The sequence below is a fragment of the Ambystoma mexicanum genome, chromosome 4p (genome assembly GCF_040938575.1).
Source record: "Ambystoma mexicanum isolate Mex_15411 chromosome 4p, UKY_AmexF1_1, whole genome shotgun sequence".
Lineage (NCBI taxonomy): Eukaryota > Metazoa > Chordata > Amphibia > Caudata > Ambystomatidae > Ambystoma > Ambystoma mexicanum.
The window spans coordinates 1244821094-1244836410 of record NC_090927.1 but is presented as its reverse complement, the minus strand read 5'-3'; the positions used below and the strand labels follow the sequence as shown (position 1 = coordinate 1244836410).

The following is a 15317-nucleotide window of genomic DNA, read 5'->3' as shown; positions in this document are numbered from 1 at the left end:
GTTACAGGTAAGTAACTTGTTCCTTCTCCAGCATGGGGTCTGGCATGGATTCACATGCTCATGAATAAAGAATACATAGCAGTACACACATGCACAACCACGGGAGGTAGCAAAGGCTCAACATTAAGCATTACATCAAACTCAACATTAAGCAATTCTTACCTCCTCACCAGGCTCACCTTAGCCGAACAGATTGCGCAGCACTGCTTGGCCGAGCCTGGACTCCTCCCTGGAATCCCGGTCGAAGCAGTAGAATTTCGGGAAGGTGTGCGTCGACCTCCACGTAGCAGCCCTGCAGATGTCCAGCAAGGGCACACCAGATAGGAACGCCGTGGTAGCTGCGATCGCTCTGGTGGAATGGGCTCTCGGACGGCCAGGCAGCGGTCGGTTTGCCAACCGATGACAGTACATGATACAGCCGGAGAGCCATCTGGAAATGGAAGCCTTTGAGAGAGCCTTCCCCTGATTGACAGGTCCAAAGTTCACAAAAAGTTGTGACGTCTTCCGAAAACACTTTGTGCGGTCCACGTAAAACTTCAGCGCTCTAGCCACATCCAGCGAGTGCAAAGTCCTTTCGGCCGGCGACGGGAAGAAAACAGGCAACACCAAGGGTTCGTTGAGGTGGAATTCCGACGGCACCTTGGGCATGTAGGAGGGGTGCGTCCTGAGCACTACCCTTGTGTCGTGAAAAGTCAAGTACGGGGGCTTGCAGGAAAGGGCCTGGATCTCTCCCACTCTTCGTGCGGAGGTGATGGCCACAAGAAACGCTGTTTTCCATTACAAGAACTTCAACAGAGACAAGTGCAGAGGCTCGAACGGAGGTCCCATGAGCTTGGTCAGCACCACGTTGAGCTCCCACGCCGGGGCCGGAGCCTTCACCGGCGGGAACGATCTGAACAGCCCCTTCATGAATTCTTTCACCAGACGATGAGACCACAAAGACGTCCGCCCCGTGGTTCTGGTGTATCGGGAGATCGCAGCAAGATGAATCTTGATGGACGCGTGCGCCAGTCCAGCCCTGGCCAGCGTCAGAAGGTACGGCAGTACCTGGGGAGCCGTAATCCGTAGAGGGTTAATCTTCTGTGCGTGGCACCAGACAGAGAACCTCTTCCATTTGTGTCCATAGCATTTAAGAGTTGAGGACGCCCTGGCCTTTGCAAGAACCTCTCTGCAGTCCGCCGGTATGTCGTATCCTCCAAACTCTAACGCTGCAGGAGCCAGGCCTGCAAGTTCAGCGACTTTGGGTCGTGATGGAGGATGGCGCCTCCTTCCCTGGAGAGAAGATCCACGTCCACTGGCAGCTTGATTGACGGGGACGCTGACAAGTCCAGAAGGTCCGGGAACCATATCTGCCTCGGCCACGCAGGTGCGACGAGGATCATCCTGCACCGTGACCTCTTGAGCTGGTTGATGAGCCGGATCAGCAATGGCAATGGAGGGAACGCGTATAGAAACAGGCCCTCCCAGGGGAACGAGAAAGCATCGCCCATGCTCCTCGGCTGGGGAAACCTGCTGGCGAACCTCCGGCACTTGGAGTTCGTCACCGTCGCGAACAGATCGATCTGGGGTGTGCCCCACCGTTGGAAGAGGCGGTGAAACTAGATCCTGTCGTAGTTCCCACTCGTGGCACGAGCGCAGCTCTCTGCTGAGCGAGTCGGCGATGGCGTTTTTTATCCCTGCCAGATGAAACAGCACCAGAAACATCCCTTGGGCGACGGCCCAATGCCACAGATCCTGCGCCTCCTTGGACAGGGCTGGGGACCTGGTTCCTCCCTGCTTCCTGATGTAGAACATGGTGGTGGTGTTGTCGGTGAAGATCCTCACCACCTTGCCCTTGAGGGACGGAGGAAAGGACCTGAGGGCCCAAAACACTGCACGGAGCTCCAGGAAGTTGATATGGAGGGACTTCTCCGTCGGAAGCCAAAGGCCTCTCGCGTGCAGATTTTCAGTGTGCGCTCCCCACCCTTCCAGGGAGGCATCCGTGGTCACTATCTCCTGGTGGCCGCGGGTCTGGAAGTCCCTGCCCGCCTTCAGATGCGCGCGGGTGCCCCACCACCGGATCGCTCGTCGGAAACTCTCGTCGATTGTGATCCTCTTCTCGAAGCTGCCCGTCGTCTGGATCCAGTGCGCATCCAGGAACTCCTGCAACCGGCGCATCCGGAGCCTGCACAGGCGGATGCGGTAAATGCAAGAAGACATCATTCCGAGGAGGGACTTGATGGACCTCACCCTGGCCGCGTCCGCGACCAGCATCCGCTGCCCAAGATATCCCTCGTCCTTTCCTCCGACGGAGAGGCCAGAAGCGACACTGTGTCGAGCTTCGCTCCCAGAAACAGTGCGTCTTGCGCGGGCACCAGGTGGGACTTGGCGTAGTTTATCGAGAATCCCAGGTCCGTGAGTAGTTGGACGGTCCTTGCCGTGTGCTCCACGGCGAGCTCCTTCGTCTTCGCTCGGATGAGCCAGTCGTCCAGGTAGGAGTAGACGTGGATCCCCTCTCGGCGCAGCTGCGCCGCCACCGGTGCTAGGCACTTGGTGAACACCCTGGGTGCTGACCTCAATCCGAAGGGAAGGGCTCTGAACTGGTAGTGACGCCCTTGGACCACGAACCTGAGAAACTTTCGGTGTCCCTTTAGGATGGGAATATGGAAGTAGGCATCCTCCAAATCAAACGACGACAGGAAATCGCCCTCCTCCAGCTGACCCAGGACGTGTTGGAGGGTGACCATCCGGAACTTCTGTGCCTTGATGAATTTGTTCAGTCGTCGTAGGTCCAGGATGGGACGCCATCCTCCCGTCTTCTTCTTCACGAGGAAGTATCTTGAGTAAACTCCAGAGCCCCGAAGCCTCTTTGGGACGAGCTCGATGGCGCCCTTCTTGAGCATCGCCTTTACCTCCAAGAGAAGTTGAGGGACGTGATGTTCTTTCCTGGCCACAGGGGGGACGCGCGGGCACCTCTTTAGAAACTCGAGCGCGTGACCCTGAGCTAGGGCGTCCAGCACCCAACGGTCAGTGGAGATGGACTCCCACACGCTGACGAAGCTCGCCAGCCGGCCTCCCACCGGGGTGCTTCGGTGGGGGCCCGACCCCACGGCCGGTCCAGTCCTGCTTCGACGAGGCTTTGCCGCCTTGTCCTCCTTGGCGACGACGGCGGGGTCCACCTGACTTGCCTCGTCCCCTGTAAGCTTCCTGTGACGACGAACGGGCCGCTTGACGGTAGGTTGAAAATCCGCCACTGGAACCTTTGGAGGCACCCTGTTTGCCTCCGCCGCTCCGAAAGGGCGGCCGTCGTTGCAGGAGAACACCAAGAGCACGGGCTGTCTCCGTGTTCGTCTTGATGGCTTGTAGGGAATCGTCCACTGTTTTCCCAAACAGGTTGTTTCCGTCGAACGGCATGTCCAAGACTCTGGTCTGCACGTCCTGACGGAAGTCAGTAGCCCTGAGCCATCCACGCCGCCTAAGGCACACGCCGTTGCCCAACTGGCGAAATCCAGTGTCGGCGATGTCCGTCGCAATCGTAATGGCGTGGTCCGACGCCACCTCTCCTTCCTGCAAGATCTCTAGGGCTTCCGCCCTCTTGTCGTCTGGTAGGAAGTCCAGCAGGGGGGCCAGTTTGAACCACAACTCCCTGTCGTAGCGGGCTACGATAGCCAAGGCGTTGGCCGCCTTAATCGTCGTCGCTGCAGACGAGATGACTCTGCGTCCCACCGTGTCTAATTTCTTTCCCTCGCCGTCCGGCGGGGAGGTCGACGTAGAGGCCGCGCCCCCCCCGCTTTCTTCCTGGCCGCCGCGGAGATGATCGAGTCCGGGGTCGGCTGTGCCCGAAGGCACAAGGGGGCCGCGTCCGGGACCCGGTACTTCTTCTCGTACCGATCCCTTCTAGCAGGCGTCGTGGATGGGTTCTTGAGGAGGGCGAGGCCCTCATCCCAAATATCGTCCAGTAGAGGTACAGAGAGGACCGTCTTCCTCTTGGCCTCGCGCCGTTGATAAAGGAAACCTTCCTTCCTCTTCTCTTCCGGGCAGAGCTGGAAAAGCTCGGATGCCCTGGCGATCATGGAGTGAAACGATCCAATCTCGTCGGGTGGGGAAGCCCGGGTGGGAGGTGACGACGGGAGATCCTCGTCGTAAACCTCGTCGTCTGTACCCGTCGCGGCCGTGTCAGTCCCCGTATCATCCCCACGTGTCGTGGACGGGGAGGAGGGCTGAACAGAGCGCGATGGCTGAAAAGGAGGTGGAGGATGAATCCTTCTTCTCTTAGGGGGAGGGCTCCCAGAAGGGCCTGGCTCCGGGTCCCCCGTCGGGAGCGGTTCCTCCGCTGGTGGTAACTGCAGTCTCGTCCTTATCTCCGAGCATAAGGACTGTATAGCCAACAAAATGGCCGCCGAGTTGTCTTGCGGCACTGGTTGAGGGGAGTCCGACGGGCGGTCAGGAGCCCCGTCGGCACCCTCGACGTTCTTGTCGTCTCCTACGTCAGGGTCCCTCCCGACGGGCTGGTCTTCTTCCACGCCAACGCCGTGGCTTAAGACTTTGGTCAGCTCTTCCTCAGAGGTTGAGGCTGAATCCACAACGACCCCCTGCCCCCCTTTTTCTTCTCCGTCGGAGGTTTCACAGGGGTCCTGTCGATGGGCATGAAAGTGGACTACCTCCGCGGTGGCAAGGAGACTCTGAGCCCCGAGGTCACCACCACTGGTGTAGCCTCCACTGGCTGAGCCAGGGCCGCCGCGACTGTCTCGATAGAGGCCTTGGCCAGATGGATTAAGGCTTTCACCACCTTAGGTGCGCTCACCGCCTTCTCCTTGGGGGGAGGGTCACCGCCTCGCTCCCCCTCCGATGGGGCCTTCGAGCTCGACCGGGGTCTCTCCAGGAGCTTCGCCTGGTGCTCAGCCTTCCTCTTACCCGAGCCAGAGCGTTGGCTCGTGGTTGATGGCGCCGGGGAGGATGCGCCCTGCCTGGCGCCCGTAGAGCCCGCCCGTTCGGCGCTCCCTGTGCCAGCGGACTCGCGGTGCTTGGCCTTGTGTTGGACCCCCGTCGCCGGGGCGTCCTCAAAGGTCTTAGAAGACCGCTCTGACTACTTCTTCTTCTCGCCTGACTGGCTCTTCCCTTCCAGCCAGTTGGCGAGACGTTGATGGCGGTCCTTCATGGTCCGCTCCGACATATTGCCGCAAAACGCACAGTCCTTCTCCACGTGCGTCTTGTCCTCATGTAGGCAGCAAAGACAAAGGGAGTGTTCGTCCTCCTTAAAGACATTCTGAAGCTGGCATCCAGGGCAGACCCTGAACAGCTTTCCGGGCGTCGAGCTTCCCTTCTCCTGGGCCATGTCCGAGATGGGCCTGAGAAACTTCTGGAGTCCTCCAAAAGCGTGGCTCGACGAAATCTTCACCCTTGAGGGGCGTAGACGAATCCGACACGGGTCCCCGTTGATCGGATGAAGAAACGGTGGAGCTTGAGGCTCTTTTGACCAAAAAAGAGAAATTTTTTGAGAAAAAACGTGAAAAATAGCACTAACGCTCGAGAGCAATAGCACGAGGATCCCAACACTTGAACGTGTGGTAAAAATCTGAAGATGGCTGCCAGAGGCGGGGCTTAGGTAGAGGGCAGTCATTGGCTGTGGTCAGTATGACGCAGAGATCAGTGATTGGTTACTACTACGAAAGACAGATCAGAAACAAAACTGATACTGATTTTTTCTTTACCGAGGATTCCCAGCCTGACGACGGGGAATATTCATGAGCATGTGAATCCATGCCAGACCCCATGCTGGTGAAATGAGACTTTAAAGGGGTAGAACTAGGTGACTAAGCAGGGCACTGTAGCCCATAGGGAGATTAAGGAGGAGGGTGGAGGACAATTGCGGGTGGAGGTTGGTAAGCTTAAGGAGGAAATTGGTGGAGAGAGGTTTGAGGAGGAAAATTGTTGAGGTTGGATGTCAAAGTTAAGGAGGATTCTGGAAAGTTGTTTGAGGAGGTTGGTAAAGTTAAGATGGGTGAAACGCTGTTGGAGGAGGTGGGTGAGTTTAAGTAGGATCCCGGAGTATTGTTGGAAGAGGTAAGAAATGTTAGGAAGGCAGTGGGAAGGTTGTTGGGGAAGGCGGATGAAAAGCAGAAGGGGATGAAGTTAAGGAAGAGGTAGTTGGACATCTGGAGGTAAAAGGAAAAGCCAAGCAAGGAGATGGAGACAAGGAGGACTTGATTGGACCGGATTAGGAAGTGAAAGGCAGCAAGTCCAAGAAGGAGATGAAGTTGAGAAGAACAAGTTACATTCTTTTTTTTTTAATTCTCTCTATTAAATTTTCCAACAACTGTAACAAGCCCCAAAGACCTCCCCCTTCTCTACCCTCCGCCCCCTTGGTGCTGATGCAAAGATCGTGTGGTTAATCGTCCCATCTAAGCGTTCATTCAGAGTCAATCCAGGTCCAGGAGTCTCAAGCGCTGTGGGCGCCAGCCAATCCTAAAGTCATCCCTGAGAAAGGCAAGGACCTCCCCCCACTTACTTGCAAAGTCCTGTATTGCGTTGTTCATCGCATAGGAGGCCCATTGCATTGCTACTAACTCCCAAACTTTACGCAGCCAGTCCTGGAACATCGGGACACTTGTGCCTTTCCATCTTTGCGCGATGATTGTCATTGCCGCCAGAGTAAGCATCACCCTCGCCCTCTCCCTACCCCTTGGGCCGCCTGTCGCTGTTGCTGGCTTTAATCCTAATAGAGACCATTCCGGGGGTATGCCTCCCTCTGCCCCAAACGCTTGTTCCATTGCCTGTTTGATGTCTTCCCAGAACGGGGCTATTTTCGGGCACCTCCACCAGATGTGTTCCGCAGTCCCCTCCTGACCGCATCCCCTCCAGCAAGTTCTGATGACCCTGGGTAAATCCTATGCAGGTGAGCCGGAGTGTAGGGCCACCCGTACAGTATCTTGTACCATGTCTCCCGGGTTTACGAGGCTCTCGCCAATTTGGGGATTTTCCTCCATAGCTTTTCCCACTCCGTTTTCTCTATTTCCCTGCCCAGTATGCTTTCCCATCTTCCCATATACGCCCATTGCGGCCTAGGGGTTGCGTCATCCAGGATCTTGTAGAGCTGCGAGAGGAGGCCCTTCGAGCCATCATTGGTCATCAAGAATTTCTCAAAAGGAGTTGGCGGTCTGATGGCCGCTTCCCTGTTTGTGTGGTGTAGGAGCCAATGCCGCAATTGAGAGTATCTCAGCCTTTCGCCCTCCCCCACTGCGAAGTCCCTTTTGCACTCCACGAAAGTGCTAATTTCCCCTCCTATGAACATGTCTCGCACCCACCGGCAGCCTCCCTCTCGCCATTTCCTGAATACCCCTCCCTCCAGCCCGGGGGTAAAGTCCTTATTATTAAAGATAGGAGTAAATGGGGATGGATAAGTTGTGATTTCCTTACATTGGACCAGTCTGTCCCAATTGTCCGCGACCAACCTGCTGATAGAGCTCAACTACATATGGCCTGGCCGATGGTGTTTGGGTAGCCACAGGACCTCCTCCAATGCATGCTGCATGACTGCTCTGTCCATCTTGACCCAGTGTTTTCCCTCTCCTTCCCGAAGCCATTCCCTAATCACCCTTAGCTGGGCCGCCTCGTAGTATTGATGGAAGTTGGGAAGTGCTAGTCCTCCACCCCTTCTTGGTGCCATAAGCAGCTGTCTGCTGACCCTTGCCCTTTTCCCCTCCCATATAAACTCGTTCGTTATCGACCAGAGCTCCTTAAAGAAGCTGGCCGGAACTACCTGGGGGATAGCCTGGAAGAAAAAAAGGTGTCTCGGGACAGTAACCATTTTTATTGCCTCCAGCCTCCCCAGCCAGGAAATTCGGAGGTTCCTCCACTTAATGAGATCCTTTTTGATTCTCTGCAAAAGAGGAGGATAGTTCGCCCCATACCACCCCCCAAGAGCCGGAGTGATTCTCACCCCCAGGTATGTGATTCAGGCCGGGCGCCAGGCAAAGGGCGTTGACATTCTTAATTGCTCCCTCTTCTCCCTTGCCAGCGTCAGGTCCATTAATTCGGACTTGTGCATGTTAATGCGCAGACCGGATGCTTTGCCAAAGTCCTCTAATAATAGCCTGCATCGCTCACTCAACTCTATGGGGTTGGTCAGGGCGAGCAGCATATCGTCTGCGGAGGCCGCTACCTTGTGCTGTCTCCCCCCAAACGGTATCCCCTGAATCCCTTCCGATTCCCGGATTGCCTGTAGGAGGGGTTCCAGATAGATCGCATAGAGCATGGGCGATAAGGGAAGCCCTGCTTTGTGCCCCGTTGGAGTTGGAACGCTCTAGATAGGGTTCCGTTAACCACCACCCTCGCCCAAGGCCCCTCATAGTTCGCCTTAACCATCTGAAGATAGGCGCCTCCCAGCCCCATTTTTTCCAGGACCCTGAAGAGGAAGGACCACTCCACCCGGTCGAACGCTTTTTCCGCGTTTAGGGAAAGCAGCACTGCAGGGGTACCGGTCTTTTCTGCTTTTTCCACTAGATGGGCCACCCTTCTGATATTATCCGTAGTCTGCCTCCCCTTCACAAATCCCGCCTGATCTTGGTGGATCAGGTCCCCCTCAAGCCTGTTTGCTAGGATTTTAGTGTATATTTTTGCGTCCACATTAATAAGTGCTATTGGCCTGTAGGAGGATCTCTCGAGAGGGTCCTTGCCCGCCTTCATAATCAGAGAGATCTTGGCTTCTTTCATAGATGGAGTGATGTGCCCGCTACCTTTAAAGGAGTTGAAGAGGTAGGTCAACTGTGGTACCAACACCACCGCAAAGGTCTTGTAGAAAGACGCTGAGTACCCATCCGGGCCTGGGGCTTTCCCTGCGGGTAGCTTCCGGATGACCCCCCTCACTTCCTCCTCTGTTATGTCTTGCTGAAGACTGGATTGGGCCTCCTCCTCTAGTGTGCACAAGTTAACATCTTGCAAGAATTTTTCCTGGGCCTGGTCGTAAAATTCAGCCATGGCTTCTCGAACGTCTTCTGTTCGAGTGACCCTGCCCCCCATGTATGAGTTCAACGCCGTGATTGTATTCATTGAGGCGGCTACCCAAAGGAGGCGGGCCAGCAGTACATCGGCCTTGTTCTCCTTAGCATAGAATTTTTGCCGCACGAAGAGTAGGGCTCCCTCTGCTTTTTTAGTACAGAGGACCCCTAGCTGTCCCACCGCCCTTCTATAGTCCCTCTGATTGGACCTACTGGGATTCGTTGCCACTCTACCCCTCGCCTCCTCGACCTCTGCCTCCAGCCGGGACTCCAGTGCCTGGAGCTGTTTCTGTCTTTGTGCCTTGGCTGCTATGATTTCTCCCCTCATCGTAGCCTTAAATGCATCCCATCTTGTACCTTCTCCCGTGTCCCCTCTCTTGTTGCTATTAAAGAACTCTCGCATCTTGCCCTCTATCTCCTCCCTTACCAAAGGGTCTCTCAGCAAGTGTTCCAGGTATTTCCAGCCCCATAATCCCCCTCTCTTCACTCCCAGTTCCAGCTGCATTGACAATATTTTGTGATCAGCTATTCCCATGGGCCCCACCTCCACCTCCTTAACTCTACCCACCAGGTTGGCCGAGACCCAGATATAGTCAATTCTAGATTGTGTCCCGTGGACTTCGGAGAGAAAGGTGTAGCCGTCTGCGTCCCCCTTCAGTTCCCTCCAGACATCTCTCATACCCATGTTCGCCACTTTATCCCTTAGTTCAGCCGAGGCCACAGCCCCACCACCTCGATTCCTAGGTGCTCCTGATCTATCCTTAGCTTTGTCCCATGCAATGTTAAGGTCGCCCATTATAACTATCTGGCCCCTTGCCCAGTCGCCTATTCTCCCCATAAGGTCGCGGAGGAAGGGGTCCTGCCCCGTGTTAGGCGCATAAATGACCCCTATTGTGAAAAACTCCTCGGCGATTTTGCCTTTCACAAGTACAAACCTACCCTCTTTATATTTTAGGGTGTCTTCCATGCGAAAATTCACAGTGCCTCTGATAGCCAGCACCACCCCTGGTCGAACCCTCTCAGCCTCAGGCGGCTCTGATCTTTATGGAGCAGATGCGTTTCTTGCAGCCCCAGAAAGTCTGGTTTACCCCGCTTCGTGAATTGCTCCAAATATTTTCTTTTCAGCGGAGTATTGAGGCCCCTGACGTTATGTGTTACCCATTTGAATTGTGAATAAACTGGCGCTCTCGCCTATCATGACCCTTTGTCCCATCCTCTCCTCCCCCTGTTTGCACCCCTCTAGTTCCTCTGAAATGTGAACCACTTTTACTTCGCCCCTTGGACAGCACCTGAGAAGAACCGCCCCTCCCAATCCCCTTCCCCCTGTCCCACTCCCAACCCCCGGTGACCTTAACGCTAGGTCTTCCCGCCTCCCTCCCTTCCTCTCTAGACTCCCTTGCTCTTAGAGATCCCATGATGTTTGCTTGCAGCTCCTTCTCTCCTCCTCGTGTTCCAATACAACCTTTTTATTGTCCACCACCCCCTAAGATCAATCGAACATCAAGTCAGTCCTCCTTGTCCCTGAGACTCTCCTCCTCTGCTGGCTCCATTGCCCCCTCGGGGGGCCTTCGCCGTGCGGGTCTCCTCCTTTTCCCCTCGCCTGCCATCGACCATTCCCATGGCCTGGGTCGTACTCCGCCGCCTGCCTCATGCGAGCCATACGGGCCCGCCACCCTCCGGCCCTCGTGCAAGTCCCGGTCTAGGTCCAATTGGAGTATGTCCGCCCCCTCCTGCATCGTGGTTATCCGCCTCTGGGAGCCGGCCCATTCGAAGACTAGGCCGAAGGGGAAGGTCCATTTATACCTGATCCCATTTTCCTTCAGTTTGGCGGTGAGTGGTCCCCATTGTCGCCTTTTGAGCAGAGTGCTGTTAGCCAGGTCTTGGTACAGTTCAATGCGTTGGTCGTTGAAGGTGATCGGCTCTTTGCCTGGCGGCCCTGATAACTGCTTCTTTTTGAGCATATCTTGTAAATGTGGCTAAAACATCCCGCGGCCTGCACTTAGGGTTCTTGTTGAGGAATCCCACCCTGTGGACCCTGCCCAGCTCGATCCGATCAGGCGAGGGCTCCCCCAGCAGCTCTGCATATTTCCCTTGAACCGTCTCCTTCAGGTCCCTATCTTGTATCGTCTCTGGCAGAAATTTCAGCCTGATGTTGATCCTTCGGGACCTGTTTTCCATGTCTTCCATTCTAATTTCCAAGCTCCGCGTTGCCATGTCGAGCCTCTCGATCGCTTCGCTATTCTCCGTGCCTTCCCTGCCTACCTCTTGCAGGCCTTTTTCCACTATATCAGTTCTCTCCCCCCAGTTGAGTCACTTCTTGTTTGATTTCCGCCATTGCTTGATTAATGTCCGAGCGGATCAGCTGAAATTGTTCTTGAAATGTCTTCCCCAGTGACGCTTGAAGTGAGAGCAGATCCCTGTGCAAGTCCTGCCGCGAGATCGATCCGGCCGCTTCCGAGGTCTCCGTGTGCTCCTGCTCCACAGTTCCCCCCTGTGTGGTCCCTCAGCCATCAGCTGCATCTTTGCTTGCCCACAGAGTTATAATGTGGCCGGGGGCCTCCCCTTGGGGTTGTCCGCCTTTGTTCCCCTTGCTTTTGTTTTTGAGTCCGCTACCAGCCAGGCTAGGCCAACCTTATGCCAGGGGGAGCACGTCTCAGCTTTGATCACTACCGTTTCTCTGCGCGTTGGCGCGCTCCGTATTATGCTGGGGGGGGGGGAGCAGGTGTCGGGCCTGGGCACCCCGGTGTCTCAGCGTGTGGCCAGGGTGGGGGGCAGATGTTAGTCCCGGGCGCCCCCGTTCTGTGTTGTCCCCGGGGGAGCGATCTTCAGTCCCGGACACCCCCTGACAATGCCGTAGGTGGGGGGTCCTCCGTGCCCAGAGTAGAGGCCCCACCTCCGCAGCTATGCCTGACCCGAGGGGCCAATGTGAACCGGGTCCCGCACCCCCGCCGCTTACTGCCTTTTGGTGCCGCGCCTCCAGCTGCCGTCAGTTCAGGCCGCTCCACTGCCTCGGAGAGGATTCCCGGGGGCTGCTCCCGGCCTAGTCCAGTGTCGGCTCTTGCCTGAGGCCCCGGTGGTGGGCGTCGCCGTGTTTCGTCTGCCGGCCACGCGGCTCCCAAGGTCTGCCGATTTCCCTCCTCCTTGCAGCCGGATCCGACTGCTGCAGCCCCCGGGGGCGCGGAGATGCGCCGATCGCCTCGCCCGCTGGTCGGTAAGAAGGCACCCAATACAGTGGGGGCTCCGACCGCTCCCCCGGTACTGCTCTGCTTCTTCCACTGCCTGGGGGGAAGCGGGAGCGGGGACTCCGTTCCCTTCCCGACTTTGTACACAGGGCCCCTCAGGCCCGCGGGATTCGAGTGTATGCTGGGTTGACGAACTCTGCTGCTATCCACGGCTGCCCCCAAGCGCGGGGGTGGGGTCCAAACCGCCCAGGATCTCCGCTCTTCAACACGTAGGGGGTGGTGGAACCGCCACAAAAAGTTGAAGGGACAGGAGCGCCGTCGACACACGTCTACCTGGTGTCGGCGGCCATCTTGGAATCCACAAGTTACATTCTTACGTGGTAACGTTCTTTCGATGGGATGTTCCGACGACGTATTCCACATCTATGACAAGTAATCACCACAGCTGTGCTGCTTCGGAAAGTTTTTCAGCGTCTGCGTCCTGCTTCGATGACGTGGAGACGCTGTCCTCGAGGTCCTCCGGCGAGCCGACATCACTGGATGTTAGGACGCACAACGCCCGTAGCCTCAGTTGTAGTTTTTTCCCCAGAACGTGTGGCACCAATCTTCTGCCAGAATGACTACAGAAAGCTTTGCAGAAACGAAAGCTGCAATCGCATAAGAAATTCTGTAGAGGGGCAGGAAGGGAGGGAGCGATGCGGAATACGTCATCGGAACATCCCATCGGAAGAACGTTACCAGGTAAGAAAGTAACTTGTTCTTCGAAGGGATTGGTTCCTCCGACGTATTCCACATCTATGACAGACTCCCAAAGCAGTACCAACGTAAGGAGGTGGGAAAAGAATTTCGAATTTTAGAATGCCCAATTAAATTGCAGAATAGAGCACCGCCTTGCCAAATCTTGCCCATGGATAGAATCCAGGGAGTAGTGTTTTACAAAAGTATGGACAGAGGCCCATGTGGCTGCTTCACAAATTTACGAATGGGAACACCCCTCTGCAGGGCAGTAGAGGCAGACACACCCCTAGTAGAATGGGCCCGTAAGCCTACCGAAGGGTCCTTACCCGCTAAGCGGTAACATTCAGAAATTGTCAAGATAATCCATCTAGACAAAGTCTGTTTAGTAACAGCTTGTCCCAAACGCCTTCCAGCGTATCCTACAAAGAGCTGATTGTCCACTCTGACCCGGGACATGCATGAGATGTAGAAACTTAAAGCTCTCCTAGGATCCAACCTATAGAGCCTCTCTTCTTCCTTACCAGGATGCAGAGGAGGATAGAACGCCGGAAGAATGTCCTTCTGGCTTAAATGAAATTCCGACACAATTTTCCGGAGAAAAGAAGGACAAACCCTAAGGACAAACCAGTCCTTATGGAACACTGTGAAGGGTGGCTTAACGGAAAGTGCCTGCAACTCACTCACTCTGTGAGCGGAAGTAACCGCAACTAAAAATACAGTTTTCAAGGTCAACAGTCTCAAAGGGCAAGAATGTAAAGGCTCAAACAGAGCTCCCATGAGGAATTTTAGAACCAGGTTCAAATCCCAACCGGGCACCTGGAAAGGAGACGGTGGGAACACACTGAGCCCTTTCAGAAACTGAGAAATCAAAGGAATTTTAAAATAAGAACACTCCTCAGACGAGCGCTTAAATATGGACAGCGCCACCAGGTAACCTTTACTTTAATGGTACCCACTTGCAGGCCCTTGTGGGATAACGAAAGCAAAAAAGACAGAACCGCAGGAATGGCACATGAAAAAGGATCCACATTCTTAACCCTGCACCAGTCGCAGAACTTTCTCCAACGGCAACGGTACAGGGACTTCGTTGCAGGGCTTCTGGCCGAAAGCAACACCTCCATCACATCTTCACGGAGGACCCAATCCTTATACCTCGATCTTTCAGAAGCCAAGCATGAAGGTTGAGGGACTTGACCTCTGGATGGAGAACCTGACCCCCCTCCCGTGAGAGCAGATCGTCTCGGTAGGGAAGACGGTGTGGAGGGCAGATGGACATGTCGAGAATGTCTGGATACCACGTTCTGCTGGCCAATGCCTGAGCAATGAGGATCATCCTGGAACCGAACCTCCGTAACCTCCGCAGCACTTGCGGAATGACAGGGACTGGAGGAAACGCGTACAGCATTGGGAAGGACCACTCCACCACGAACGCGTCCCCTAGGGCTCCTTTTGGAGGAAATTCCCGCAAGCAGAATCTTTCGCACTTCCGGTTGACACTGGTGGCGAAAAGATCCACTTGTGGGGTCCCCCAAAGGGCGAAGATCTCCAGGAGAATCTCCTGAGTCAGCTCCCACTCGTGAGAGACCGTGCTCTGCCTGCTCAGAGCGTCCGCCGCCGCGTTTTCGTCTCCGGCCAGATGAACTGCTAAGATTGAAATTCCCTGTTGGATGGCCCAGAACCAGAGCTGCATCGCCTCTCTGCACAAAAGGCGAGACCCTGCCCTCCCCTTTTTGTTGAGGTAGTGCATGGCCACTGTATTGTCCGTCAGAATAAGGACAGTCTTCCCCCGCACAGACGGCAGAAAAGCCTTCAGGGCTAGCCTGACGGCCCTCAGCTCCAACAGATTGATATGGAGTCTGGACTCCGACAGAGACCAACGACCGCTGACTGTCAACTCGTTGGCATTAGCTCCCCATCCCGTGAGGGATGCGTCCGTCACGATCGTCACCTCCGGCCAGGGTAGCCAAAATGGAGCCCCCTTCATCAGATTGCCTTTCGATGGCCCACCACAGAAGATCCTGGGCAACCGAGGGCGGCAACTGAACGGGATCCGACATCCTGCCGGAGGACTGTGACCACTGCATCTCGAGAGCCCACTGCAGAGATCTCATCCGCAGCCTGGCCTCTGGCACCAGGAGAATGCAGGATGCCATGAGGCTGAGCAACCTCAAGAACTCGAACGCCGGGAGACACTGGGCATGTTGAAACTTGTTCATCATCTGCAGAATGTGATGAGCCCTCACCTGGGGAGGAAAACACAGCCCCAAAGATGTGTCGAGCACTGCTCCGATGTACTGGAGCCGCTGGGTAGGTGTCAAGTGGGACTTCTTTAAGTTGAGGGAGAACCCTAGCATGTGAAGGGAGTGGCAGGTGACTGACAGATGATCCAGGACTTGCTCAGGAGAGCGTGCCCTGATCAACC

General features: G+C 55.6%; 1 protein-coding gene across 2 annotated transcripts in view; it reads right to left on the bottom strand.

Moving 5' to 3' along the window:
* The window catches only part of FAM120B (family with sequence similarity 120 member B), a 1542581-nt gene that overhangs the window by 423760 nt on the left and 1103504 nt on the right, over positions 1 to 15317 (bottom strand). The gene's annotated exons all lie outside the window — the stretch shown is intronic.